This window comes from Microcebus murinus, chromosome 2 (assembly GCF_040939455.1).
Source record: "Microcebus murinus isolate Inina chromosome 2, M.murinus_Inina_mat1.0, whole genome shotgun sequence".
Classification (NCBI taxonomy): domain Eukaryota; kingdom Metazoa; phylum Chordata; class Mammalia; order Primates; family Cheirogaleidae; genus Microcebus; species Microcebus murinus.
This window is the reverse complement of record NC_134105.1, coordinates 47,604,189-47,632,129: the sequence shown is the minus strand read 5'-3', so window position 1 is coordinate 47,632,129 and position 27,941 is coordinate 47,604,189. Positions and strand designations below refer to the sequence as shown.

Here is a 27,941-nt window from a genome sequence, read left to right as displayed (position 1 = left end):
ACCTGTCATTTTCCCAAAATTAAGAGCCAAGTGCAGCTACCCAGTGCCAGGTTGCGTGGAAGTCCTTCTGCTTTGTGATTACCAAGGGGCCCCCTCCCTTAGCTCAAGGCCTATCCCTAACATCAGGAAATCTACAAAATCTCCCAAGGTTGTGGAATAGTCACAGACCAGGCAGGAAGGCCTGGGAGTGTGTAGGCACACACAAACGGACGTGTATGTGTGTGTTGAATTTCATTTACTTGCTCAAAAACTCACACAGAGAAAAGCGCTTTCTTGTCAGATGTTAACTGTCAGGGGTACTTGAAATATTTTTCACTACCGTAGGCATTTCTGACCCTCGGTGTCACCATTAGCAACAATGCCATGAGGGACATGATTTGTGGCTAATTTGAACGGGGAGCCCTTCTGGCCACAGCTGGTGAAGCCAATAGCATTCTGCTCTATTATACAGTAAATCATTCGAAAAAGAGTCAGTAAGCTCAATGGCTAATTTCTGAGGTCCCAGCTACCAACAAAGGGTTAGAAAGAAGCTAAATGTAGTCTTTTAAAAAGGTGCCTTAATGATAAACTTAAAACTTCTCTCTACAGTTTGATTTATTCATTCCACAAATATCTATCGATGCCAACCTATGAACCAAGTACAAATGGCAAACTCAGAGAGTAAATGTCAACATATTTTGTGTCCTCAAGGGCTCGCAGATGAGTAAAAACACCTTTCAGAGAAGATCTAGAGAGGAAGACCTGATCTACTCCTGCAACACCCAGTTCCAATGTCACCATCTTTTGCTGCCATTTCTGCATCCTTAGAGCACTACAGGCCTCTACAACGTAGGCCTCAATAAATAGCAACAGCTACTTGAGAGAAGATGATGAAAGCGTAAGTTGGATTTATGGGGAGCAACAAGGATAACCCTAGAGACAGGGAGTCAAGTGTGTATGTTGAGGCAGAAGATAAGGTATTATTGCTAAATATAGGTCTGAAAGGGCGATAGGGCCAAAATTTGGACTGTTTCAAGTAATTTGGGCAGTACTCTGTAAATTATGGTCAGCCCTGAATCATATTTTAATGTATTATTATCATTAGGGGACTACTTTTCTTATTATTGCTTGTTATTTATTTTTATAAGTCAGACATGGGTCTCATTCAATTACTAGCATTGTGACCTTAAGTAAAGTAATTAAACTTTTATTGACTTATCAAGAAACATTTGTTGAATACTTGCTCTGTCCCAGGCACTACGGGAGGCAAGCCCACATAGAAACCATCCCAGTGCAAAGTGATAAGGGCTCTGGTAGTGGAAGCAGGCTCTGAGAGCACGAAACTACTGAGAGCGTTTCCTGGAAGAGCAGTGGTGGCCTACACAAGTCCCCAAAGGCCAGCAGGATTAGTTACATAAGCGGGGAAAAGTAACGCAGTCTCCTTGTGGGTGTAAGAATAACAATAAAGTGATGAGAGCTAATATTTACTGAGTGCTCACTATGTGCCAGATATTTTTCTCAGCCTTGTCATGAGTTATTTCCTGTAATTTCCAAAGTGCTGTGAGGTAAGTACTTTTATAACCTCATCTTACAGAGAAAGCAACCGAGGCAGAGTCTCAGCAACTAACCCAAGGACAGACACACAGACAGTAACTAGCAGAGTTGGGATTTCAACTCGAGCAATCAAATCGAAGAACCCATCCTTAACTGGAGGCAATGTTTTCTAATTGTCTGGGTAAGAATACCTACTCCGGAGGCCCAGACACTTAGAGAGGGTTCAGAATATGGTGACAGGGTTGTAATAACCATTATTGTCATCAGTGTTTGTCTTCAAACAAATTCCTGATCTGCATGCCTAAGGACAGATTCTTTTTTACTACCCAATAATGGACCCAGTGGATTCCATCCAAACTTAAACTTCAGCTGTACAGTCTAAGGGAACTTCATCAAACAATCCAATGGGAAGATTATTTTTTCCTTATTAATACCACTAAAACAATCATCTATCAAAACGATTTGTATCTATATTGCTTTAGTGATGTATGCACTACAGTGCAATATATCAATGTAGCAAAATTACATTTGTATCTCATGAACATATACAAATAAAAAATATACAATAAAAAATAAATGGAGAAAAAAAATAAAGTGCACTTCTTGTAGGTGGCAAAAAAAAAAAAACAATTTATATCCTTTAACACCAAATCCCCTTTACTCCTTCTCCCTTCCATACAGTTTCAATCCATCCTTGACTACTACTTAATTTACTGTATGCAAGCTTAACACCGTACAGACTTAATAGTGGAAGTTTGCAGGGAACACATGGGGGGGCAGCAGTACTAAAAAGTTTTTTTGTTGTTGTTGTTTGGTTTAAGATTTTTTGGTGCATCAACTGAGACTGAATAAATAGGGTAAACCTTATTGTAAATAATTCAGCAATAAATTACAGAATGTCACTAAGAACCAAGATAGAGGAGCTCATCCGCTTTTGCCAATCAAGTTAGGTAATAAAGAATTCTAATAAAGAACACCCCTAGAGGAATGTAGATACAAGTGTTTTCACCTGGAGGGCTTCAGAAAGGATGTGGACACTACATTTACAAAAGTCTCATGTGGACAAAAGATGAGACAGAGTACAAATCTCTTGCTTGGCCATGGGTCACCTCTATGAACTCTACTTCCCAACACCCAAAGTGCAGGCCAACTGTGCTACAACTGTGTCCCCACAAGTCTACACAGCCAGGCTTAGTGTTACCAGATATATAAGCTTGCCTGTGACATAAAAAGTACAGTTATTACTACATAGAAGAGATAAAATATGGCTCTCCACACCTTGGTGGCAGCCAGCCTCTAGACAGATGTGGGCAACCTTTATTCCCCACTGGATGAAAAGATTCATCTGAAAGGCAAGCAGCACAGGACAGAGCCCAGGCCTCGCTGCCAGGCAGACATACCCAATTCTTCTCCACTAAATGGCTGAGGACTTTGGGCAAGTTATGGAATCACTCTGGGACTCAATTGCTTATTCCATTGCTGGAGTGAGAATGAAATGAAATAACACACAGACTCCATCTATGCAGTACCTGGCAAAGGCTGCAGACATGGGAGATCAATGCAATGGGCACCATGTCCTAACATTGCTGGTGCCATTTCTGGGCACCTAAGACTTCCACAGTGATTCCAAAGGGCTTTCCACCATGTGTGGAAGTGCTTCAAGCATCCCAGAGGTGGTTGGATTATTCTGCCAGTGGTAAGAGCTCACTGGATATTCAAGCATTAACAGTTAAGAGCATGTGGCCCAATAATTTGAAGAGAACTCTATATGTGTTTACTAAATGGATTCATGAACGAATGATGCTGTAGCATATACAAATTTTGCTTATTAAATAGAATTCAATATATGTTAGTGACATTTGGCATTGTCTGGATACTTTTCTGGACATCACGACTGGGGGGGGGGATGCCCCTGGTATCTAGTGAGCAGAGCCCATGGGTGCTGCTAAACATCCTACAACACATCGGAGAGTGACCCGTGCACAGGACAATGCACAAGTCAGAACAAAGAAGTATCCTGTCCGAGATGTCAACAGTGCTGTGGCTGAGAAACCCTGACCTAATCTTTACTCAACTCCAGTAGAGTATGTATTGTTTTAATTACTTTCAGAAAATGCAATGCAACACTAACTGAATACCTACTATTCATTAGTTCATTCCACAAAAACATACTAAGGGCCTACGTGGTGGCACTAGGGATATAGACATGAAGACTGGGTGACAGTAGCAATACCACGCAGTAGGGTCAGCACCCAGGTGGAGTCACGTGTGTACTGAGGACCATGGTAGCGCAGAGGAAACAGCATCCAAGAGTATGTGGGGGATGTTGGGAAGAAGGCCTCACATGAGCTGGCTCTTAAAGGAGGTATAGGAAATTCAGAGAAAGGAAGGGAGGGAGGTGGAGAGGGCTGGGGGGGGGCAGGTGGAGAGGGCTGGGGGGGGCAGGTGGAGAGGGCTGGGGTGAGGAGATGGGAGGGGAAGAAAGAAGAAAGGAAAAGAAAAAGAAAGGAAGTAGGTGGCATGTGACGGCTGGACCTAGGCCTTCTGAGAACACTGATGAGGCTGAGGAGTCTGGCAGGTCCTTTCTGAACAGGGACACTACTGGCACTGGGGAAAGTTAATTCTTTCTCAGGCAAGACTGTCCAAAGCATTACAATTCAGCATCCCTCACTTCCCACTTCTTTATCCCTCACACGCTAAATGGCAGTAAGACACTTCTTCCCCAGGCGTATCGACAAGGGACAGGGGAGGAAAGCTCTTCTTATTTCCAAATATCCCATAAGCACCAGCATTACCTCCTCATTTGAGCGGGGTGAAGTACTGAAGAGCTCGTGAAGAGTATTAAGCTTGCAGAAATGCAATTGGATCGAAGGTGAAAATGGCTCTTTTAACTGGAAGGAGGGTTGAGCCCCTCCATTTCCAGGGGCCTTTTCCTACTGCTGTGTCTCATCCTCATTGTGATAGACTTGTTAAAGTCTGATATCACATATACACACCAGAAAATGTGGCCACCAGCCCAGCACACTAAAGAGATTTCCAAAACACAAAGAAACACAGAATTGATTTAGCATTTCACCTGAGATACACTTAGACTGAGCAACTCCAACTGGGTCTTATTTTGCAAAATACACCCTGTGACAGTGAAACTCTCTAGGTATTCTTACATATACAAAGCAAATGGCTCTGAAAACAGACTTCTACCTTATTAAAAAGTAAAAAAAGACGCAGTTGCTTTTATTTCATGCAATCGCTCTCTAAAATAGAACATTAAAGGGAGAAGGAAACAGCCACCCAAATTTCTGTACATCTGAGTTATGCTTTTACTCCTTGAATTAATGAGAACTTGTTACCAAGCCTTTACATACATAAACCTCTGTGTGAATCTTCCTGTTTTTCTCTTTCACTTTTGAGGAAAAAGAGGATTTCACTTTTTGAGGAGCAAGAGGAAAAAAAAATTAGGGGAGGAAGGGAGAGAGAATATGCCCAGAAACACATAAAAGTTTAAATAAGGAAAAATCATGTACAGATTTTTGGGTCGGGGCTGTTTTTTGGCAAGGGTGAGGTTGGTGACATTTTGCCCCACATGGAAGATAATAGGTATCAATAGTGAAGAAGGAAAGTCACAGTAGTAACATGTAGGGAACATGCCTTAGCAGTCTCGTCATATTTAACCCTGACAAAGCCCTTCTATAAAGACTGTTTGGTGCTGGGCTCCATGTAATTAACATGATGTACAGAGTGGTAGAGCCCAGATGAAGGCCATATAAGGAAAATTACAGGAAAGAAAAGGAAGGTCGGGAAAACTGCAGAGTATTCGCAGAGACAGTGAACAGTTGGCCTCCATCTCTTGGATGATTGTACAATTGGAAAATGGATTGAGATTGCAGCCCCGCAGTGTAGGTTACTAAACGATGGGATGAATTTCTTATGGCTCCTGTAGGAATACTGCGTTTGAGGAGCTATACATAAGCATTGATTGTCAATCATTCAAAACAATTAGGTCTGGGTCCTACTTGGATTATAGCATAGAGTGTTGCCACCAGGACTCCTGAATCGAGACAATCACAACGACCATAATAACAGCAGGAAAACTGACGACGATCATTTATTGAAGACTTACTATGTACTTGACACTAGAGCTACAAAAATATCTGACAGTGCTGTATTGACTTTGTTGCTTCCTACCTGAGAAAACTAAGAAAGATTAAGCGACTTGCTTGAGGTCACACCATTAGTAAAGGACAAAGCCAGGATGTAAACCTAATTGAGTCCAAGCCCATCTTCTTCCCATGGGGCCATCTTCCTCATTATACCACAGTTTGCCTTTATGCAAAACTACAGCCTATGACCCCCAGCAGCTCACTGATATAAAACAGTTCTATTTTACTTATAGCTTCTAAAGTATGAACCAGGATTATGCACACCTGGGAGAAAAGCCTCCTCTCACCCATTTTAAAAATAAATCTTTGTTCTTTCCTATAGTGTAATACTCAATGAGACCTCAAGTAATTTTTATCATTAATGATGGTGATGATGTCCTATGAATTTTTGCCACTCATTTAATCCTTGGACCCAAGCACTAAAATGGCAAAGCATATGAGAAACTGCATTCATTTTGTTGTTGTTGTTAAGAGATTGTCACTGCCACCTGCCTTCTACCATTACCAGAGAGAGTATGTGACTTCCTTCATTTCTGTCTCCCCCAAAACATTCATACAGAGACAACCTGGCTGCTACTGCATTTTTTTCAGCTTAAAAATTTAAAGCCAATAAATTCCAAGTACCACCAGGTTATTCTGCTAGACTTGTCCTTCATCCGGTTCAGCTACAGAAGGGGATAATGATCTGTCATAAAGTTAAATTCATTACCACGGGATAATATCATCAAACTTCTACTGCCCATTTTCGCAGCAAGGCACACTTTCTCTGTAACACCGTACCTTAGTTCTCCAGGGAGCAGTTTACTGTCGACATAATAATAACAACAACAACAACTACTTACATTTATAGGGAAGACAAGATGGCCTATATTTCCTCACTCTCGACAAAGAATAGCTCCCAGCTCTACTTCGGATGCATCTGTTATCATCACAAAATGCTCAGGAAAATCTGAAGTCTTTAAAAGTGGCCAACAAATGGATCTGCTAAAGGTTCATAAAAGTTTAGCTATCACAAACAGGTGACTCAATTGCCAACCTCATCACTGTGCTGGAGAAACACTCCCAGTGGTATTACTCCGAGCAACTTACTAAAAACACACAAAAAAGGGGCCAGGCGCAGTGGTTCACACCTGCAATCCTAGCACTTCTGGAGGCTAAGGTGGGAGGATTGCTTGAAGCCAGGAATCAGACACCAATGTGGGCAAGAGCAAGACCCCACCTCTACAAAAAATAGAAAAATTAACCAGATGTGGTGGCGCATGCCTGTAATCCCAGCTACTCAGGAGGCCGAGGCAGGAGGATCGCTTGAGCCCAGGAGTTGGTTACCAGAAATGATTCTTTATGCACTGCCAGCTGATTCACTGGATCACTCAACACACTTACCCAGATGACTGATTCATTATGGTTAAAAAAATCCACATTTTCTAGTGTTGGGTTACGATGTTGTCTTGGTCTGTTCAGGCTGCTCTAAAAAAAAACCACTATAAACTGGATAGCTTATAAACAACAGAAATCTATTTCTCACAATTCTGGAGGCTGGGAAATCCAAGATCAAGGCACAGCAGACTCGGTATCTAGTGACGGCACTCTTCATAGATGGCACCTTCCATCAATGTCCTCATGTGGCTGAGGGGCCAGCTAGCTCTCCATAGTCTCTTTTAGAAGGGCCCCTCAGCCCATTCAAGAGGGCATCACCTTTATGACCTAGTCACCTCCCAAAGGCCCCACCTCCTAATACCATCACCATGTGCTCAGGATTTCAACATATGAATTTTGGGGGACACAAACATTTAGACCGTAGCAAGTGTGCTTATTGTAGAAAACATAAATCCTTCCAGGCTCATGCCACCCCATCAGAGTTTTTTCCTAAAGACATTGCTTTAATCTAAAATGTGTACTCTATTCTCTACTCATCAACCCAGCATCTTCTGAACTTTTCCTATATGGACAGTACTGAGTTAGATGTAATGGCGGAAGGCAAGATGAATTAGAAACCGACAGTCTTCCAAAAGACAGAGTAGAGCAGAGTGATTCCTAAACTTTGGCATAGGACAACTCTTCCTACAGCATAAGAGTTTTCTGAGGCTGGTCTTGGTGGCTCACACCTGTAATCCTAGCACTCCAGAAGGCCTCAGCGGGAGGACTGCTTGAACTCAAGAGTTCAAGATCAGCCTGAGCAAGAGTGAAAGCCCATCTCTACTAAAAATAGAAAAAAATTAGCCAGGTGTGGTGGCATGTGCCTACAGTCCAAGCTACTTGAGAGGCTGAGGCAGGAGAATCACTTGAACCCAGGAGTTGGAGGTTGCTGTGAGCTAAGCTGATGCCACAGCACTCTAGCCTGGGCAACAGAGAGAGACTCGGTCTCAAATAAATAAATAAATAAATAAATAAATAAATAAATAAATAAATAAATAAATAAAGTAAGTAAGTAAGTAAGTAAGTAAGTAAGTAAGTAAGTAAGTAAGAGTTTTCTATACTCTGATATGACAGGACGGACAATGCTTGGCTGTGCATGGACTTGCTGACCCTGTAGAATAACTTCTCCAGGACTCCAAGGCCAACATGTGGGCACCATGTATTCATGAGGCTGAATGGTACTGGTGAAGAACCTTCATAAACCAGGGGATTCAGGGGCCAACCTTATTATGCAGGTACCTAGTTATCAATGATAGTCAACTGGTAAGGAAGAAATGGGTGAGTGAGAAAAAAGCACTGCAGAAAGAACAGCTGAGGGGAAAAAAATTTCTACACCAAATCCTACAGCTCTCATCCAAGAACAAAATCCAGGGTTTGACAATGGTAGGTAAAAATGGCTAAAAGATAGGCAGGCAGAGAGCCAGAGAAGCAAAAAGGCTGAAATGAGTCCTTGACAATCATCAGGAGAAGAAAGTCTCTGGCTAATGGGAAGGTGATCCTTCAGAGCCAGGCTCCGGGCTTGAATTCCAGCCATACTTTTACTAACCAAGCCTCAGAGTCTTCATCTGTTAAATGGGACTACTACTGAACACTTTAGGATTAAGTAAGAGGGTAGGCCCTGAAGACATGATGGTTTTCCTTTCTGTTTCCATCCCACTGAAGAAGCACAGAAGGATTCCTGGTCCTCAAATACTTACAGGGGGGTATATAAAAACCGCCTGGGCTCTCAGCTTATCTACCTAACAGGTCTGCATACCCATATTGAATTTCGTAAGTCCACATTTCACAGACACCACAGCTATATAGAGTCTCCAAAGTCTAACTAGCAGCCTCTCTGATACTTCTCTTGTTTTCTGCTGCTCCTCAAAAACACAGAGACTTCTGCAAGTCCAGCCAGTGGAGGCTCCATGAGGTGCATCTGGCCTCATGCCCGTTAGGGCTTGGTCATAAGGTGTCTTATGGTTACCTTGTGCTCTGCTAACAGGTTCCAGGAACTTGTGGTTCTTTCCACCTCTCCTACACTTTCTCATCTCCTCCTTCCCCTTTTTATGTTTCCTTTCCTATCTTAATATCTGTCCTTCCTGTTCGCTACCATATCTCCATTTTTGACCTGCCTTCTTTTACTTCTCTCTCCTTCAAAGGGGTTACTGCTCCTCATGTTCCCATGGCCAGCACGCATTTTAGCATTCACAGCCTTTCCATGCTTGTCTCCTTGGCCCTGACTTACTTTATAATATACAATTTTTGTATACAGTGAGAATTTTGGAAAGGGACAAGCGTCAAACTTGACAAGCTAATAGAAATCTACCTAAATTTCATTGTGATAACGATAGTCACAACTAACATTTGGTAAGAATCCTCACTTGACCCTTGCTGTGAGACAAGCACTTCTATGATGCCTATTTCCACATGAGGTTAAGAGACTTGGGCAAGGTTGCACAGTTAGTAACTGGAAACTGGTGACTCCCTGTTCTTTCCCCTCATTTTGCAGAAAGGAAGAAAAGGTGGAGCCACATTATAGTTCTTTCTTTTCCTTGTTTATTCCTCACAGATTCGGTTGTCTCAGGGAGCATTTGTACATACTACAAAAAACATTTCTCGGGACCTTTCACCTCTTCAGTCCTACCAAGGATCAGATCCTACATCAAATGGCAGGAATGTGAAGGGCAACTGTGGTTTCTCTTCAAATGATCACCTTGGCATTCCCTCACCTCCCTGCTGTCACCCAAGGATACTCCACAAAGTCCCATGTTCCCAGGCAGATTCCTGTCAGCCATATTAGAAAAGCATCTCAACTCTAAATGCCCCACATTTTTCATACTTTTCTCAAACGTGCAGACGGGCAGCACTTTGAAAAGGAATGCATACACTTATTCAGCTGAAGATTTAACCAAAGGAACTTTAGGTTAACATAACTAATGCTTAGTATGCTTTTGCTTTGGAAGACAACCTCAAATAAACTCAGAATAGAGGTAACATAGCTTAATGATGTCACCATGATCTCTTTTCTGGATTACTGCAATAGAGCCCGAGTTAGAGTCCCTTCTTATGCCCTTGTCTCCTACGGTGTACTCTGAACAGCACAAAGAGATCCTCATTCTCCCATGCTCAAATCCTTCAAATGTCGTCCATATAACTATTACTGAGAGTAAAAGCCAAAGTCTTACAACAGCCTCCCTGGATCTCAAAGCTTGATCCCTGGACCACCGGCATGAGCATCACCTGGAACCCTAGTAGAAATGCAAATTTCTGAGTCAGAAACTGAAGGGGCGGTGACCAGCTATCTGCATTTTGCCAAGTCTTCCAAGTGCTTCTGATGCCGCTGAAGTTAGAGAACCACTGTCCTGCATGAACTGCCCCTCATCCCCAGCCCTTCATCTGAGTTCTCCTTCTCCTTCTCTTCCTTCTCCTCCTCACTCTCTTCATTCCATCCACACTATTCTTCCCTTAGATATCTGCACATTGCTCTCTCACCTTTCCCAGGTCTTTGTTCAAATGTCAACTTCGCAATAATGTGTCTGTAGCCATCTTCTTTACAACCGAAACTACTCCTAACTCCCTATTCCTCTTACTTTCTTAATTTTTTCCATAGCATTTATTACCACCTCACACACTGTACATTTTTCTGATTTATGTTTTAGTTGTCTGTCTCCATCAATTAGAATGTAAGCTCCTTGGGAGGCAGGAATTTCAGGTGTTTTATTCACTGATGCATCCTGTGCAGCTAGCAAGTTGTCTGGCACAGAGTAGGTGCTCATTAAATATTTGTGGATGTTGAGAGAAGGAATTACATTTTTGTCACTTAGAAGCCATCCGCCCTGTGCAAGCTTTTTAATCTTTCTGAGCCTCAATTATAAAAAGAGAATTAGGATGAAAAGCAGACAGTGCATAGATCATTTATTTAGTCATTCAATTGTGTGGCAATTGTGACCATCAGAATAGAAAAGAAATTCATTTCAATATCATTAAAACTAAATGAAGAGTAATGGTTCAAACTTTTACAAGTATTTTTAGAATTTGGAGAACATTTGGGGGGGTTAGGGGTTGTTAAATATACATTCCCCTTTCTAAGAACAGGTAGGTAAAAAAAGAGAATAATCTTCCTATGCTGAAATTGTTTTCCCCAAATGCAGCATTTTGATGAATTAAGAACAAAGGAATTATAAACATACTATTTAATTATTCTTCAAAACAAAATACATGCTGAATAAGAAACACACTGAAAACTTAAGTTTGTTTGTGGATATTTTTTCCAAAATATTGCAATAAAATGTTTGGGAACATCTAATAAAACTAATATGCAGCTGGATTTTCCTGCTCCAAAACTAATTTGTGCTGATTACAAGATAGGTCACAAGGTCTGCATGCTTTATTTTTGATGCATTCATTATAATTGTTACTATGGACGAAGACTAAACACAAAAAATAAAACATCCTGTTGGGGAATGATCTACCCAACACACACCACATGTTTTCTCTTCTATCATTAGTCTAAGGGGGATTTCCACAAAAACATGATTCTTAGAAACTAAGCTTTTACTTGTCATTGCTTCATATTCCCACTTAGTCACTGTCCTGGGGCCTCCCATTTGCTCTCTGATGAAATAAATCTGAGGTTGTGCATCTAAAAAATAACTGTAGCTACGATTAGGCATTTGGAGAACAAAACCCTCTTTTCATACTGTTATGCTTAACAGTATAATATGATAAACAGCTCAACAATTTCTTAACATTACTGCATCCCATATGGTTTCTACTATGAGCAAAGACTTTTCTAGAGTTCCCACTCTGAGCATTTGGAAGTAGGTGAGGATACAGGTACCAGCCCACCCCTCTCTGCTATGAATGAACAAGGTCAAAAGAGAAACGCTACCCACTGCATGGGGACATGGCGGTTGTCAAAACACATAGCTTCACACCCACCACTCTCTCCCTTGTGTAAATAACCCTTTTGGTCCTAAGCAACAGCAGTGTTTCCAAGTAATATTGTAAATGGGAAAGTTCTCTCTCAGAGGAGCGCTGGGGATGAGACTCAAAGAAAAGGTTACCAGGTCAGCAGTGGCTAAGTACTGCCAACAGGCACGTTAGGAAACAGCACTGTTGTTTGCTTTTGTAGGTGACCTGGCTCAGAGAGAACCTACCCTTTCACTCCCCTTGAAGAACCCAGAGTTCTTTCCACCAGGAGAAACTGCTCTCAAACAAAAATCTGACGTCAATCATTTCTGTTTAGAGGTGACTTAAATCCACGTGTTCACACTCTCTCTCAAAAGGCTCTGCACTGTAAACTTCATTTCTCTTTAAATAAAAATAGACATTATCCACTGTTAAGGAAATCTTCGAGAAATCTAAGAAAGGAAGATACCTGAGAGGAATTTTTTTTTTTTAAGTATCTTTAAAAATAACCTCAAGAGTATTTTTTCCTGCTCTCCCTATGCCCAGGCAAGAATCTTCTTAAAGAGCTTCAGTTTCTACCTCGTGAGGCCAACTCTGCTTGTTTACTCTATAAAGTACAGTCCTTAGGAAAATATCAGTTCTTGAAACACATCAATGTGAATTGCCTGTGGCTTAGCTTTAATAAAAAGTCTGCCTGTGAGCATATTTAAAATCATTTGAGGACCATGAGACCTGTTTTCTTCTCCAGATTTTGTAAACTTCTTGATGGATTAGAAGTTACTTTCATGGGTCACTCAGAATTACTTTCATTGAGTTGCACATCTGTATTAGGTTCTCAGCTTCTAGTTAGTGGGCTCTAAAAGAAGCTATATTACCAAATCCGCTGTTGGGTGTACTTCAATAACACTGACTGCTACCATATGCCCTCAGTGTTCTGTTGATGCTCCACATGAGAAATTCATGTCAGAACTGAGTGCCAGGGAAAGCTCACTTTCCTTGAGGAGCTGGTATGTATTTTCTCACGGGTAATGAGAACCACATAATTAATCAAGTATGTTTTGCTTTTTCCATTGGCTGCCAGGAAATTCAGAACCAAACTTACATCTCAATGTTATTAACTATGTTGACCCATAAGGCAGAATCTTTGTTCAAATTTTTTCTCTGATTTTACCTTTCTACCTTAATTTACAGATTTCCCAATCCTCATTTTTTTACTTGTTTACATTTTCCATTTTACTGTACATATTTTTGTAAGCCCCCAATCTTTATAAAAATGGAGGTTTATGAATATACATATATTAATATATGTGGATACTGTGTGTACATATATATACATGTGCATCTATTTGTGTGTGTATATGTACACACACAGGTGTGTGTACTAAGCTTACATACAGGTGTATGTGTGTGTGTGTGTGTATACTTGGTAAGCTTGTATGTAAGCTTGGTAATTAAAAAGATTATAATTTTAGTGTTGTATTTTCATGAGAAAGAACTGTTATATGGAACAGAAATAAAGTTGGTTGTACTGAATTATGCATTGTAGAGAATTATTTTAAATAAATCTCTGTGGGCTATCTATGAATATACAGAAATAGCCATGTTTAATGGCACTCTCTATAATATTCTTTTTCTAAAATATTATTATGATAAAATTATATATTTATTATAATATAATACATGTGAGTATTTAGAGTTCTTGGACTCTGATTTCGAAATGGCCTTGTTCTCGGCCGGGCGCTGTGGCTCACGCCTGTAATCCTAGCTCTTGGGAGGCCGAGGCGGGCGGATTGCTCAAGGTCAGGAGTTCAAAACCAGCCTGAGCAAGAGCGAGACCCTGTCTCTACTATAAATAGAAAGAAATTAATTGGCCAACTGATATATATAAAAAAAAAAAAAAAATTAGCCGGGCATGGTGGCGCATGCCTGTAGTCCCAGCTACTCGGGAGGCTGAGGCAGGAGGATCGCTTGAGCCCAGGAGTTTGAGGTTGCTGTGAGCTAGGCTGACGCCACGGCACTCACTCTAGCCTGGACAACAAAGTGAGACTCTGTCTCAAAAAAAAAAAAAAAAAAAAAAAAAAAGAAATGGCCTTGTTCTTAAAAATTTCAGACACGTGTCAATTTTTAAAAATCCAATATGCTTATTACTCATACTCTAGTGAAGTATTATAGATATAGATCTGTCTGAATATCATGTAATTATACGTAGAAGATCTGCAAGGTACCCTGTGAGATAATGCATACGAAAGTGTTTTGTAAAACTCTAGAGTATAATTGTTAGCTATTATTGCTATTTCCCATAGCACACAAATATGAGCATCAGAGATTAACTGTATTTTACTGATAAGCACAATGATAAATTGGGGAAATGTGGCAATAAATATAAGAAAAAAATTTTTTTAATGTCATCCTTAGTTCATTTGCTTGTTGAGAGGACCAGGCCAACTCACAGATCTAAGTATTTTGTAAGCTCCAGGGGGCCTTTAACTGGAACTCTATGAAATAAAGATATACTCAAGAACCCTTTGATTTCTGAAAACCCTTTGATCTCATGAGTATGAAACTTGGTATCTAATTTTAAAATATCCTTCATAAGAAACAGAAGTAAACACCTAAGAGATGAGAAATATTCTTTGTGAAGGTATTACCCTGGGTGTTCCTTTCCCTCTGGTTATTAAATGCAACTCAGCTATTCACTAATAATCCAGGAAGCACAGAACTAAGGACATTAACCAGCTAACAAGCTTCTGTTCCAAACTTGGAGGTTAAAAACACAGCGTTGCAATACAAACACAGCTTATAAGTACAGCATGTGTACCTACTGTTTTGCCATTTAAACTTTGAGTCGCTGTACAAACAAGTCTATCTTGAGGAAACAGACTGGGTAATTTTCCATTTGGACTGTTTGAGATTTCACCAAGAGCCCCACGCTTGCAGAAGTGTGTATTGCCAGACATTTTCCTCAAATTCGTTATCTACAGTTCTCCCTGTTAAGATTTCCCTTTATCAAAAATGCTTTTCATAAAGACTGTGCTTGAAGTGAAAGCTTTTCTTCTATAGACATAGAGATTAAATTAAAAAAGGAAAATTAAAGAGGTATCGGCCCCATTTGGGGAACGTAAACCAAAACGCTCTTCTTGATTGCTCAAGATACACCCAGATGGAGATTTCAAGCACTTGAGTCTTCAACATTCAGAGGAGAGTTCAAAAGACAGAAAAGGAGGGTAAAATTCTAATCAATAAAAGATCAAGATGTAAAATGGCCATCATGGCAGTAAACACAGTGATTTGAGGGATCTTGAGCCTTTTCATATAGGGGGGGAATCTGTTAGAAAAGGAAAAACTCAGCACTTGGAATGGAACTAGAGAAGACCATCTTCTTTCAGTGTCTGTAAACTTGCTGAAATACTCGCAAACAAGTCTCAAGCAATGGAAAAGAGCTCTCTTATACAATTATTTTAGATATGCATGAAAGTACAGTTTCATAAGTGTCAAACCTTTCAAAATACCTGTTCTACAAATACATGTGAGTGCTTTTTTAGAGTGACTTTTATTGAGGAAAAAATGAATAGGATCTGATTACCAAATTAATGTTCAACAGAGGAATTCCCCCCCCAGTGTGTTGTACATTATCAATAACTAAAATAAAGTCCAGTGCATTTAAGATGGGGAATGAGATTACAAAATATTTTTTTAAGTTGTTTTTATTTTTTTTTTTGCACTAGCTATAGGCTCAGAACTGTGATAAACACTTTTTGTGCATTATCTCATTTAAAATTCTCAACAGCCAGACAGTAGGCACTATTATTATCATCTTCAATTTACAGAAAAGTAAACCAAGGCTCAGAGAGGAACAGTTACTTATCCAAGATCATAGCCAATTAAGGCTAAGCCAGTTTTCCAGGTTCCTAATTCAATGTCTTTTCTACCAACATGCTGACTGGCTGAATGATGGGGCTGGGTTAAGACAAACTCTGGTGACAGTGAATCCACAGCCATGTATAAACTGATAGTCTCTCTGAGTCACACTGTCAAAGAATATCTAAAAGGGAAGACTAAATCACAAATGCCATACTTGCAGACACTATGCCTTCCTTCCATCCCCTCATTTTACCTTGCAAAGAGGTCCTACCACACTACTTGGCTACTTTCCAAGCTCACTATAAACTTTCAGACCACGTCGTGCCTATGGCGGTGCTATTTTATTGATTTGGAAGATGCTTCTCCCTCTACCTTCCTCGCCCTTCTTCTTTGTTGGTTGAAACCTAACTTTCCACTCCCTGTCCCTAAATTCTGAATTAAAGCATTCTCAGAGCACTTGGTCTGTTTCACTCTTAGAGCACTTAGCCTATTTACCATGCATTATTATTAGGGCACATACCTGCCTAACACCTGCAGAAAGGAGTACGGCTCTTAAAGGACTGCATCTAAAACATCTTTGTGCCACCCATGTGTCTTAAACAGTGCCCTGAACACAGGAGGCACTCAATAAATGTTCCATGCAGAGTTCAAATAGGAAACTCAGGTACTACTACTGCAACATTTATATCAAAGAAAGAACTATTCCCAAAGGAACTGGGGAGTATTTCTGCTCACTCGTCTTTCTGAAAGGATTTTTCAGACAGCCTATCACCATTCCAAGGAAGGTAATGGGGCTATTTTTCTGTTTAGGAACCAGTGGTTTAAGTAATGTAAGCTATGGATCAGTGGTTTGCAATGATGGGGCTGATCGAAAGACAATCACACTCAGCACTGCTAAGGTTAATGGCATTGCCTCTTACAGAGGAAATATAAAAGTAGAAGATAGGGAAGAAACCAATAAAAACATTTACACACACCTTTAATGGTATGCAGGGTAGAACTCACTTAAATGAATACCAACTAATGAAAACATCTTGAAAAGAGAGTGATTTTTAGAGAAACCTTTTATCTACAGGTCCTATATTTATAGAGCAAACCTTTTAAATAAATACAGGGTAAAAAAAAAAAAAGAATTAAATTGGTAATTGTTGTGATTCATTGTGGTTCATATAACATTCATTAGGCCGCTAGTGAAATAAATGAACCATTTAAGAAAAGCGGGCTCTTCTCCACCAACTTATGTCATGTACATCACATTATAAGTAAGTGCCTCCCCAGTAGGTACCACAGACCAAAAACATTATCTTGGGAATGACTAAACTTTGCCCATTCTGCTACAGCTACAGCTGGGCACAGTCGAAAACTTTTCTGAGAAGGAAAGGTAAAAGAATTTAGTTCAACCAAAAAAAAAAAAAACAAGCACGAAAAGACAAATATATTATAGCCCTCCCAATATATATGAGATTTTCTTTCTAAGAAACTTACCATTTTTTTCTTGTTTTAAATGAGCTTCGATGTCTTGAAGACACAGGTATTTGGTGGGCATGGATTATGATAAGGAGGTAGAAATGGAGATTCAAAAGTAGAGAGCTGAATTGAAATCAGAAGGTGCACCAAACTTCTTTCAAAAATCTTAGAAATAATTTTGTCATGGATTTAAAAACGATGCTTGACAGATCTTTTAGACCAGTGGCTTAAGAAAGAGAACACTAATATTTCCTTTTAAGATCACCAAACACAAGAATTACTGGAGACAGTTGTATTCCTATAACCCTCAGCAAAACAACAAACATACATGGTTGGAGTCCATTTTTTTCTCTGCTGATTGTTTCCCAAAAAGGAAAGTTTCAGTAAAAACCAATTAAAAGTGATCTAGGCCGGGCATGGTGGCTCACGCCTGTAATCCTAGCACTCTGGGAGGCCGAGGCGGGCGGATCGCTCGAGGTCAGGAGTTTGACACCAGCCTGAGCAAGAGCAAGACCCCGTCTCTACTAAAAAAATAGAAAGAAATTAATTGTCCAACTAAAAATATATAGAAAAAATTAGCTGGGCATGGTGGCCCGCCCATGCCTGTAGTCCCAGCTACTCGGGAGGCTGAGGCAGAAGGATTGCTTGAGCCCAGGAGTTTGAGGTTGCTGTGAGCCAGGCTGACGCCACAGCACTCTAGCCCAGGCAACAGAGTGAGACTCTGTCTCAAAAATAAATAAATAAATAAAAATTAAAAAAAAAAAGGTGATCTAACTGCCACTGGGGAGAATATACTCAATGCAAATAAGAAAAGAGTCTGGGGATTCAAGGGAGTTTAAGAGTGAATAAACATGAGTTGATCTGAAGTCAAACACTGATATACTAACATAATCTACAGATTTCTTAAATGTATTATAGATCAACAGGAATATCATTGTTAGATTGAGGATTTTATTTATTTGTTTTGGGTGCTTGAGGTAATTTTGGATACTTACATTTTTAAATATTACCTTTAAAATCTTCGAATGTTAGATTAGTTCAGAATAGAGGGTGAAAGTAGTGCCACAGTAAGTCTAGAAAGAATACCTTTCAGTATCCTTAGGACTCTGCAGGCATGGGGGTGGAGTGGTGTGCCGAATGATAAAACATGCTCCCCATAAGAGCAGAGCATTTGTTTCCTATGCAAAAGCTTTGTCACCATATTCAAGTGAAAACGAGCATGGTTGGATTGAAAAGAAAACGTGAAGTATATTCATTGGCCTCCTAGCATTTTTGGGGGGACCAGAGATGGAAATGAAGCAATTCCTCTTGACGAGAAATTATTATAATAGCACATTTTATATATGGCTGGCTAATTTTTTCTACATATTTTTGGTTGGCCAATTAATTTGTTTCTATTTTTTTTAGAAGAGATGGGGTCTTGCTCTTGCTCAGGCTGGTTTCGAACTCCTGACCTCTAGCGCGCGCGATCTGCCCACCTCGGCCTCCCAGAGTGCTAGGATTACAGGCGTGAGCCACCGCGCCTGGCCGGCAGCAAATTTTTCATGCCCTCCTTGAAACCATCTTGCTGTGTCTGCAGCTTGGGGGCCTGCAGGTACCAGAGGCACCCACCCCACTACAGCAAGCAAAACTGCAAGGGGCTTGACTGGACACCTAAGTAATGAGTATCAAGTTCTAAAGAGTAGATAGGCTGGGAACCACAAGTGCTATCCAGAAGCCCACTGAAATGCGGGCAACGCTGTAATCTCACCCGCAGCAGACTTTCATGGCGAACCCATGCTGCATGCACACTGCACCAGGCAACAGGGATCGAATAAGGCATAAGAGATTCACTCAGTTTACTGAACCTATACTATGTGATAGGCACTGTGCCAAGGAGGAAATGGGTGGGGGTAAAAAAAAAAAGCAACAAAAACAATCCTTGCCTTCATGGAGTTTGCAATCCACTTAATGCCTGCCTTTAAAGACGTTTTTCAGAGAATCCTATAAGTGCATTAATATTAAAACTGTGATAAATGGATTCAAAATTATACACAAATAACTTTCAAATAAACTTTATAACTCGTTGGCAAATGAAGAGAATGATTTCAATAGCCTTTCAAGTTAAGTTTTCAATTCTAGTCTAAGTTTTCAATTTCTAGTCTAAGAAAATCAGAGGAATAGTGTAGTGGAAAGAATACTGCACAAGGAATCAAACACTAAGGGTCTCAGTTCTACTGCTATTCTCTTATTTGAGGCACATTGCTTTACTTCTCTGGGCTTCATCTGTCTTGTAACTAATGCCTGGAACATTATCTGGCATATAGCAGATGTTTAATAAATAAATATTGGTTGAACGAGTGAATGTACTATGTGAAGATTTAGTGTGAAGAATCCTGCAGTTCAGAGTAAACATCAAGAAATCAGAGATGAGAGCAATCAAGTTACAGATATGCCTGTAATGTGTGTGTATGCCCCAAATTAAACCTAGTAAATTGTGTCAAAGTGGCCAAATGGCCAGCAGGAAAACATGGTTGTAATACTTTCTCATGACCTCCCTCAGGCTTGAATTTTATTATAATTTAAATTCAACAAATGGACTTTTTCTGATTCCAACTCACTAGGCTAGTATCCTGGCTAGCAAATTCACTCGTGCCATTCTAAGCCTTCTCTTCAATATTTACAGAATAAAAGGCAACTTCGGTTTGAGCTTTGAGCACATTAGATTTTGACAGCTTGGAAATGTCATTCTCAAAGCAAGGACTTTTCACATGCATAGAATTCTGGCTCTTAACTATTCTATAAATGCAAATGCAAATATCCTTGACCAGAAAACCTTGAGCATCATGTTCTAAGAATGTTAGTGAGATTACATGAAGTTCTTTTTAACTGTATTAGTTTCCATCCAACATCAACTAAATTGGATTAGAGTAAAGTGGGGAAGGCCTAGGTTCAAAAGGTGGATGCCAAAGAAGTCACATTTTAATTTCATCTCCAGCTCTCACTCACGGATGCTTTCTAGCTGTCAGCCAGTCAGTCAGCAAGCTCCACTCCAAGGGAAACACGCTGGGTGTCTGGCCATCCAAGAATTAAACATGATATGACTGGCATATTTGAAACTGTTCAGAAACACTATGCTTCAGCCAAGCCCAGTCTTACATGCTGGGTCCTTTCTGCCCCAGGCCTCTACTCATAAGGTTCCTTTTGCTTAACAGGGACCTAGCATCTTCCCTCACTCACACACACACACACACACACACACACACACACACACACAAACTGCAAATTCCATCTATTATTCTGTCAAGAGTACCAGAATACATTGATGAGTCTTATTAAAAAAGAAGACTCCCAAGGACATAAATTTGCAAAACTCAAGGAAAACTAAAGAAGAACAAAGAGAGGCTCAGAGAGGAGAGGCAGAGAGAGAGAAGCAAGGACAATGGTAACATGGTAGAGTGACTGAAGTGCTTTTAAGAACAGAGTTATTTAAAATCAATGAGAAGTGGTGTGTTCTGAGACATTACCTAAGTGCTCCTTCCCCACCTCTGTCCCCCTACACCTTCCCCAAAGTCAGCTACATACATGATTTCTATATGTGCACAGTATAGGAATATAGAGAAGGGGCTCACTCCAACATCGGGGGCACAGGATGTGGAAGACAGTATCATACAGCTTGGAAGAGTAACTAGAATCTAAACGAATTCATCAGGTGCAGGAACTGACAGCCAGAAGGGAACTTTCACTGAAAGCACTCCCAGAAATATGCAGAAATCCTGGGGTGGCCTTCCGATTTCCTCGGGTTGTGGAATGGCAGTTTTCAGCTAATCATAAGGGACAAGAAGGCCTTAAGTAACATCTGGGAACATACATGCACTTGCAGCATTTAGATCAACTATCTAATAAGCTCTTCTCTGAACACCCACAACTTTATTATTGCTGCCCCTCACATAGCTTTTATCACTTGTACCTACCTCCGCCATAAGCCCTAAATACTATCCAAACATCTTCAGGGGAGCAGAATCTTGTTTGATGGCAAATGTCTGCCTAACTATCTGTCTCCCTTGCTAGAATATGTACTCTATGCCTCTTGGGTCTGCATCTCATGTATGTTTCCCATTGTAATGTAAATCCCCATTGTCTGACACAAAGATTAGCACATATATTAATAAATATTTAATAAACATTTTTTATAATTAATAAATATAGGTATAATTAAGAAAAGATAAATTGGAAGGAGAATAACCTATGACTGTATATTATTTTCCCCTTGAAAGACTTTAAACTCCTGAGGACATGATTCATTCATTTACTCATTTACTCATTTATTCACCCTAAAAATATTTTTGGAGTGTCAGGTGCTACATTTGGAATGCAAGACAAATACTCATTTCTGCCCTCATGGAGTATATAGTCTAGAATAGCGGTCCCCTCAAAACACAAACTAGGGGTACCCAAAGAAAACACTGGAACTTCAAGTCTATTTCTATTTATTTTGCATCTTTTTTAAAAAAATAAATCTTATAAAAATAATAATAAATTAATACTTAATAATGCCATCTCCCTCATTTGGTAACTATGTCATATGGTCACATGTCACCCACAGTACGTGCGGTATCCTAAGGGAAATGTCGAATTTTGCAGTCTCTCTTTTAGTGGTTTCACTTTCAGCATACGATGACATATTACTATTTTCATTTACTGATGTTCAGTTAAAAGAACTAATAGATTATAGGGACTATATGTTATACATTATAATACATATATTATATATTACAGTTTATGCCTTATGTAATTATATCAGCATAATTATATACCATAACATGCTGTTGTTATTCTCTGACCTCAAGTTTACAGTTTCCTTGGGGTGGAGGGATACCAGAGGTAGAAATACATTGAAAATCTACCAATACAAATTATTTGAAGCTATTGTAGCTGCTGAGCATAAAACACTTCATAGCACTTCACTATCCACCATCTCTGTCTCCCCAGGAAGACAAAGCAGGCTCTTACCCTGGCGCTCACTTGCTGTTGACTATGGACATGTACCCCAGCCTCCGTGAGCCTCACTTTCCTCATCCTCTACCCCTTAGACTTATGATGCCAGAATACACTCAAATGATTTAGACTAGATAGTATTATTCAACCATGGTCAATTTTCTTGCCTTTCTCGTGAATGCACAGAAAGAATCCACATAGAAAGAGATCTGAGCCCCAAATTCAAACATTCTACACAATTCCATATTTGTACCCACCACATTTTGTTAGAATGCTGCTTTCGACATTGACCTCACTATCAATTCTGCTCAGATAGAACTGAATCCAACCGTATCTGTTGAAAGAATGATCGAAAGGGACACGTTATGGAGATGGCGGGCAGCCCCTGCACACGACCAGCCTCCACTGCCTGTTACCGGCACCTGCTTTTCTCTTCTTTCCTCTTCTTCCCTGAGAGAAAGTTAAAGGCTATTAACCACTGGTCTGCAGCAGAGGCTTCTGCATCTTCTCACCATTAAGGACACCTTGCAATAATTTCCTCTCATGGAGTCAATTTCTCAAAGTATTTAATTTACCATCTTTATTAAATAATGGATAATTCATCGCTCCCCCACCTTTCATTAAATGAATCCAAACTGTAACTGCCAAACAGAGTCTCTGTAAGGGTAAGAGAGCAGTGAGTTCACAAGCACAGAGGCAAAAGCAATAATCTTCACCCTGCGTTTTATCTAGGAGGAAAAATGCATACTTTCTTTTAAGATTTTTCCTTTGGTCTCCTTCAAGGACCACCAACTGGTAACTACCAGTCAACCATGTGCTAAGGTTTACTTGTATGCATTTCATGATGCCGATTTGAAAATCCACAAAAATTGAAAGGACATATGTGTTCTGTGTTGCTACTTTTAGAATTGGCTAAAGCTCAGAAAATAAGGTGCCTCATTTTCCCTCTTTCTTTTGTGAAGCATCTTCGTACTCATAGTTCAAAGCTGTAACAATGCATTAAATTGAAAAGCTCTCGGTTTGGACATCATTTGCAATTTTAAAAGAAGATAAACCTCTCTATGGAGTTAACATGATCTGTGAATGTGGGACATGCTAGGAATCAGATATCCTAATGAACTTTGTCTTGCTCACTTGAAATGGAGAATTAACCGATTCCTTTAAATAATTCAGAAATCTAAAATGAAAGGGATGAGGTGCAAATTTCTAGTGTACTGCACAAAAAAATGAAGAATGAAAATAAACATTTTATGTTTTCAATAAAACCACACTCCTACATCTTTTACAATTGAAACACTTTCAATTTATTGGCAATCATAATTGTTTTATGCCATCCAACAAACATAATGGCCTCTGGTATAAATACCTTACAACTAACCTCATTTTATACTTTCCACCTCCAGCAGAAAAATCAAATGAAAATGCATCCCATTGTTTAAAAATACGCATTAAAGAATCACATAATATTTGAGACTGTAGAAAAATGAATAAAGAATGTTCATAAAAAATAAGAATGTAGTTTTTCCATAAAAATTTTATTTTGCAAAAAAAATTGAAAATAAGAAAAAGATGTCCTCTAGCACATGGTTCATGTCCATGAGGGATTGAGACAGATGAGAAAGAAGGTAGGTTACACTCTACTGAGTGTCTATTATGGATTATTCCATGTGCTGGGCACTTTCTGCAAACATACATACATACAATCCACACAGAAATAGTCCTGTTAGTTCTGAGGATGTGATTAAGTCTGCGGGTGCCAGAATAAGGCTGAAGCAGATACCTGGGAAGATGAGATAAGTAATAAAGGAAGAGATGAAAACCCTAGATGAGAGAAAAACAAGAGGAAGTGGAAAGGAACTAACATAGTGTGAGCTCAAAACAAAACAGCAACAAGAACACATTTCCTGGGAAGGTGATGACATACCACCTTGTAAATGAGGAAACAAAAGCCCAAGAGTTTAAATTACTTGCCCAAATTGACAAAATCAACAAGTTACAGATTCAGAGTTTGAATTCCATTCTTTCCATAATATAATGTAACAGTTAAGCAATTAGACTCTGGAGTTGGAGTGAGTTGGAATACTCTTTATGCCTTCTTGACTGTGGGCAAGCTATTTAAACTCTTTTTGTCTCAGTTTCCTCATCTGTAAAATGGGCACACTAACAGCACCTATCTCCATAGGATTGTATTAAGATTACATAAGCTCATGAATATAGAGCTCTTAGCACAGTGCATGGCTCTGGTGGCCATAAACAAAAAGGAGCCACTCAGACCACCAGCTGCAGGGAACAGGCCCATTCATATGGGACACAGAACTCTTTCAACAGGTGACTTTGTCTCAAGGACACTCCATCGGCCTGTCCAAAACTTTCTTAGGAGCATACTCTGTCTGGGATTCTTCCAATCCAGTTCCCCATTCTTTCCCCTCTCCTCTCCCACGTGTCAGAACTGCATCCCAGCCTGAAGCTTCTCCCACTCTACTCTTGCTTGCTCCTCCTTTACGTATTCTAGGTGTTGCCCCAGTACATGTCTTGTGCATCTAATCCTATGGGGATATATCAATCCTGGAGGACCCAAACTAGTATACCAGCACACAGAAAGTCCACAATGAATGTAAGCAACTATCATGAGTACTGTCACCAAAATACTTTTTTTTTTTTTTTTGGTCATTATCTGGCTCTAAATCTCAACAGAGTTTAACCCTATTTTCCAAAACTGCTTTCCTGAATCTATCAACATTATTCTTTCTTACAGTAGGAAGGTTAAAAATCATACTGTTTTTCTAATATCTTCAGACAAGTTTTGTCATACCTAGAAAAGTAGTCCCAATCTGAAACAAAAACATATACATTTGGCTTTCCATTAAAGTATATGAAAAACATGGCACCTTCACCTCCAAATGTGGAAATTTTGAGTGCTCTATTATTTTTGACTGATTTTCTATTTTCATCATCTTTCATGGGGCAGAGAGTCTGCCAATAACTGGATGTGACAAAATATACTTCCTTTGTATTTGCTTTTAAAAAGTGACTCACACACTGGCACAATGGCTTACTCAATTAATGCACCACTAATTAAACTTATACACTTACTTGCATAGGTTGAGTGGCTTTCAACTACTGTACTGCACCTATTGACTTTGCCTTACAAGTGGTTTATTGTTCCAAGAAAACTACTGGGCTAGGTACCAGCAGATGCAGGCGGAATGGAATTTAAGCAGTCAAGTCATTGGGACTTTGTAGTACTCTTCCCAGGTTTCATTTTCAGTAGGTTAAATTCCAGTGGTTTGACCCTTTGTGATCAGTGAAATCATCACAGACTAATCAAAGCTTTTCATACATTGCTATTACCCTTGCCTAGGTAACTTCCATGGGAGTGTGTGGAGAATTATAACTGGTTGCCAGACAAAATACAGGACTTGGTTTAGATAAACAATGAATACTTTTTTTTGTATAAGTATAGTCTATGCAATACTGTCAATAAAAAATTATTCATTGTTTAACTGAAATTCAAATTTAATTTGGCATCTTGAATTTTTATTCGCTGAATCTGGCAGCTACTAAGGAGAAAAATCAACCTTCATGGTAAATGTACTTGAGATTTGGGGGTTTATAATCTAATGGTGTCGTGACATAAGAGTGAAGATGAAACCCCACAGATTCAGACCTCGTTTATGGAAAAGGAATCGTTTGCATGAGTGGGTACATGAAGCCAAATATTCCATGCAAGTAACTCACCTTTTAGTAATACATGCATAGGGGAAAACCTTTGGGGATACTAAAAGATATTGCCACAGCAGATGAGAGTCTCATTCCTTAACAAAGCTATGAATTAGACCTTTGTTTACAACTACACATTAAACTCTGTGCTGGCTTTGCTTCCCAGAGAATGCCCAGTATCTAGAACAGCATCACATCGTAAGGACTCAGGATGTATCTATCGTAACAAGACATGAGTGTATTTGGTGCATGCATTCCTCTGTAGAGCATATCATGGCTTATCAGGGATTTGCCTGGGCCCCTCCCTGGCCTACAAGGTCCAATGTGGTTTGGCTTCCTACCATTCTCATCTCAACTACTCTCTTCCTCTTTTGCACTCTTCAAGCCACACCAGCCGCCTTACTGTTCCTCCAGCATGCCTCAGGGCCTTTGTATTACTGTTTCTCCTTCCTAGAAGAAAAGTCCCTAATATCTGCTGAGTGCACTTCTTCAGCTTCATTAGGTCATAGCTCAAATGTCAACGAATCAGAAAGGTCCTGACTGCCCTATGTAAAACAGCACCCACATCCTTTTTTAATTTACCCCCTCATCTTGCCATATTTTCCTTCATAACATTTAATGCCACTTGGCATATGACATGTATATTAGTTTATTGTCTGTCTCCTCCCCTGAGAAGGTAAGCTCAGTTAAGAGCAGAACTTTGTCTGTTTTTGGTCAGTGCAAAGTCTAGAACATGCCTGGTTCTTAGAATGCACCTAATAAATATCTGCTAAATGAATGAATGAATCATACCTTTTCCCGTTTGTTAGACTGTCAGGTTCTCAAGAGTAGGACATCTGACCCATCTCTGTAGTCCCTCAACACATCCAATATACAGTCTAAACGTACCCAGCAGATTCTTAATAACTATCTGCTGAATTACTTATGAGGAAATTGAGGTACAAGTCTTTAAGTGACTTGGACAACTGACTTTCCCTTAACAGATGCTCAGTGTCAGGCTTTTAATGGCAACTCTCTTTTGCTAATTTGACCTATTCGGAAGCTGTGATTTGGCTTCTCCCTGTTCATCTCTGAGTTTACAAGTGCTGCTTGCTGAGAAGCTCTCTGGCTGCAAAGTACCTACAGAGATCTAAGAAAACACACACTTTCCTTCACAGAGAGATAGTTGGAAGGCTATCCCTATTTTGATGGGCCCTGCCACAATATCCCTTACTCTTCTCTTTTTGGATATTTGCCATATGATGCCTGCAGATAAAGAATCTGAGACTCCCTTGTTCCCTTTAGGTTAAAATCAACCAAGTATAGAAATTAACAACTGAGATGGGGCAGAGCAATGTGCAGTAACTACTACGCCTCCCCCATCTCTACTGGAGACATCCCAGTAGATTTCCTTAATGACAAGCTAATGCCAGGGGAACAGAGTTGCCTGGAGCTGAGCAAAACCTGAAGAAGAGAAAAAGAATGAGGAAGCTGTAGGGAGAAAAGGTGCCAAAAATCCTTGTGGCCACATGAATTTTTCTAGCAGACAACTAATCAATCTGGATTAGTAACTCCAAATCCCTAAATAAATTATTTATATTACATTCCGTTTACTAATATTATCCACAAATGGATACTTCCTTCCACAATATAATGTACAGGCTTAAAAACTACAACAAATTCACATTCAAATTTAAAATCAGAAATGATGCTATTATTTGTGGCAAGGAAAGTTCATTTCGCTGTTCCTGACCCGAGCTAGCCCCCCTGATATCTCACCACACTGATCCTTAATTGATGGGGAGGTATGGAAAGTGGCCATTAGAAGTGGCCCTTCCAGGGCTGTCTCTGTCAAAGGGTCCTGTCATCCCAGCTCCAGGCTTAGACTGCAGGGAAAACAGAGCAATAGCAGATGGAGCTGCAGCCACACACCAG

At 39.8% G+C, this 27,941-nt stretch overlaps 1 protein-coding gene across 7 annotated transcripts in view; it reads right to left on the bottom strand.

Annotated features, from left to right (window-relative positions):
• The window catches only part of NFIA (nuclear factor I A), a 554,190-nt gene that overhangs the window by 139,335 nt on the left and 386,914 nt on the right, over positions 1 to 27,941 (bottom strand). The window lies entirely within an intron of this gene.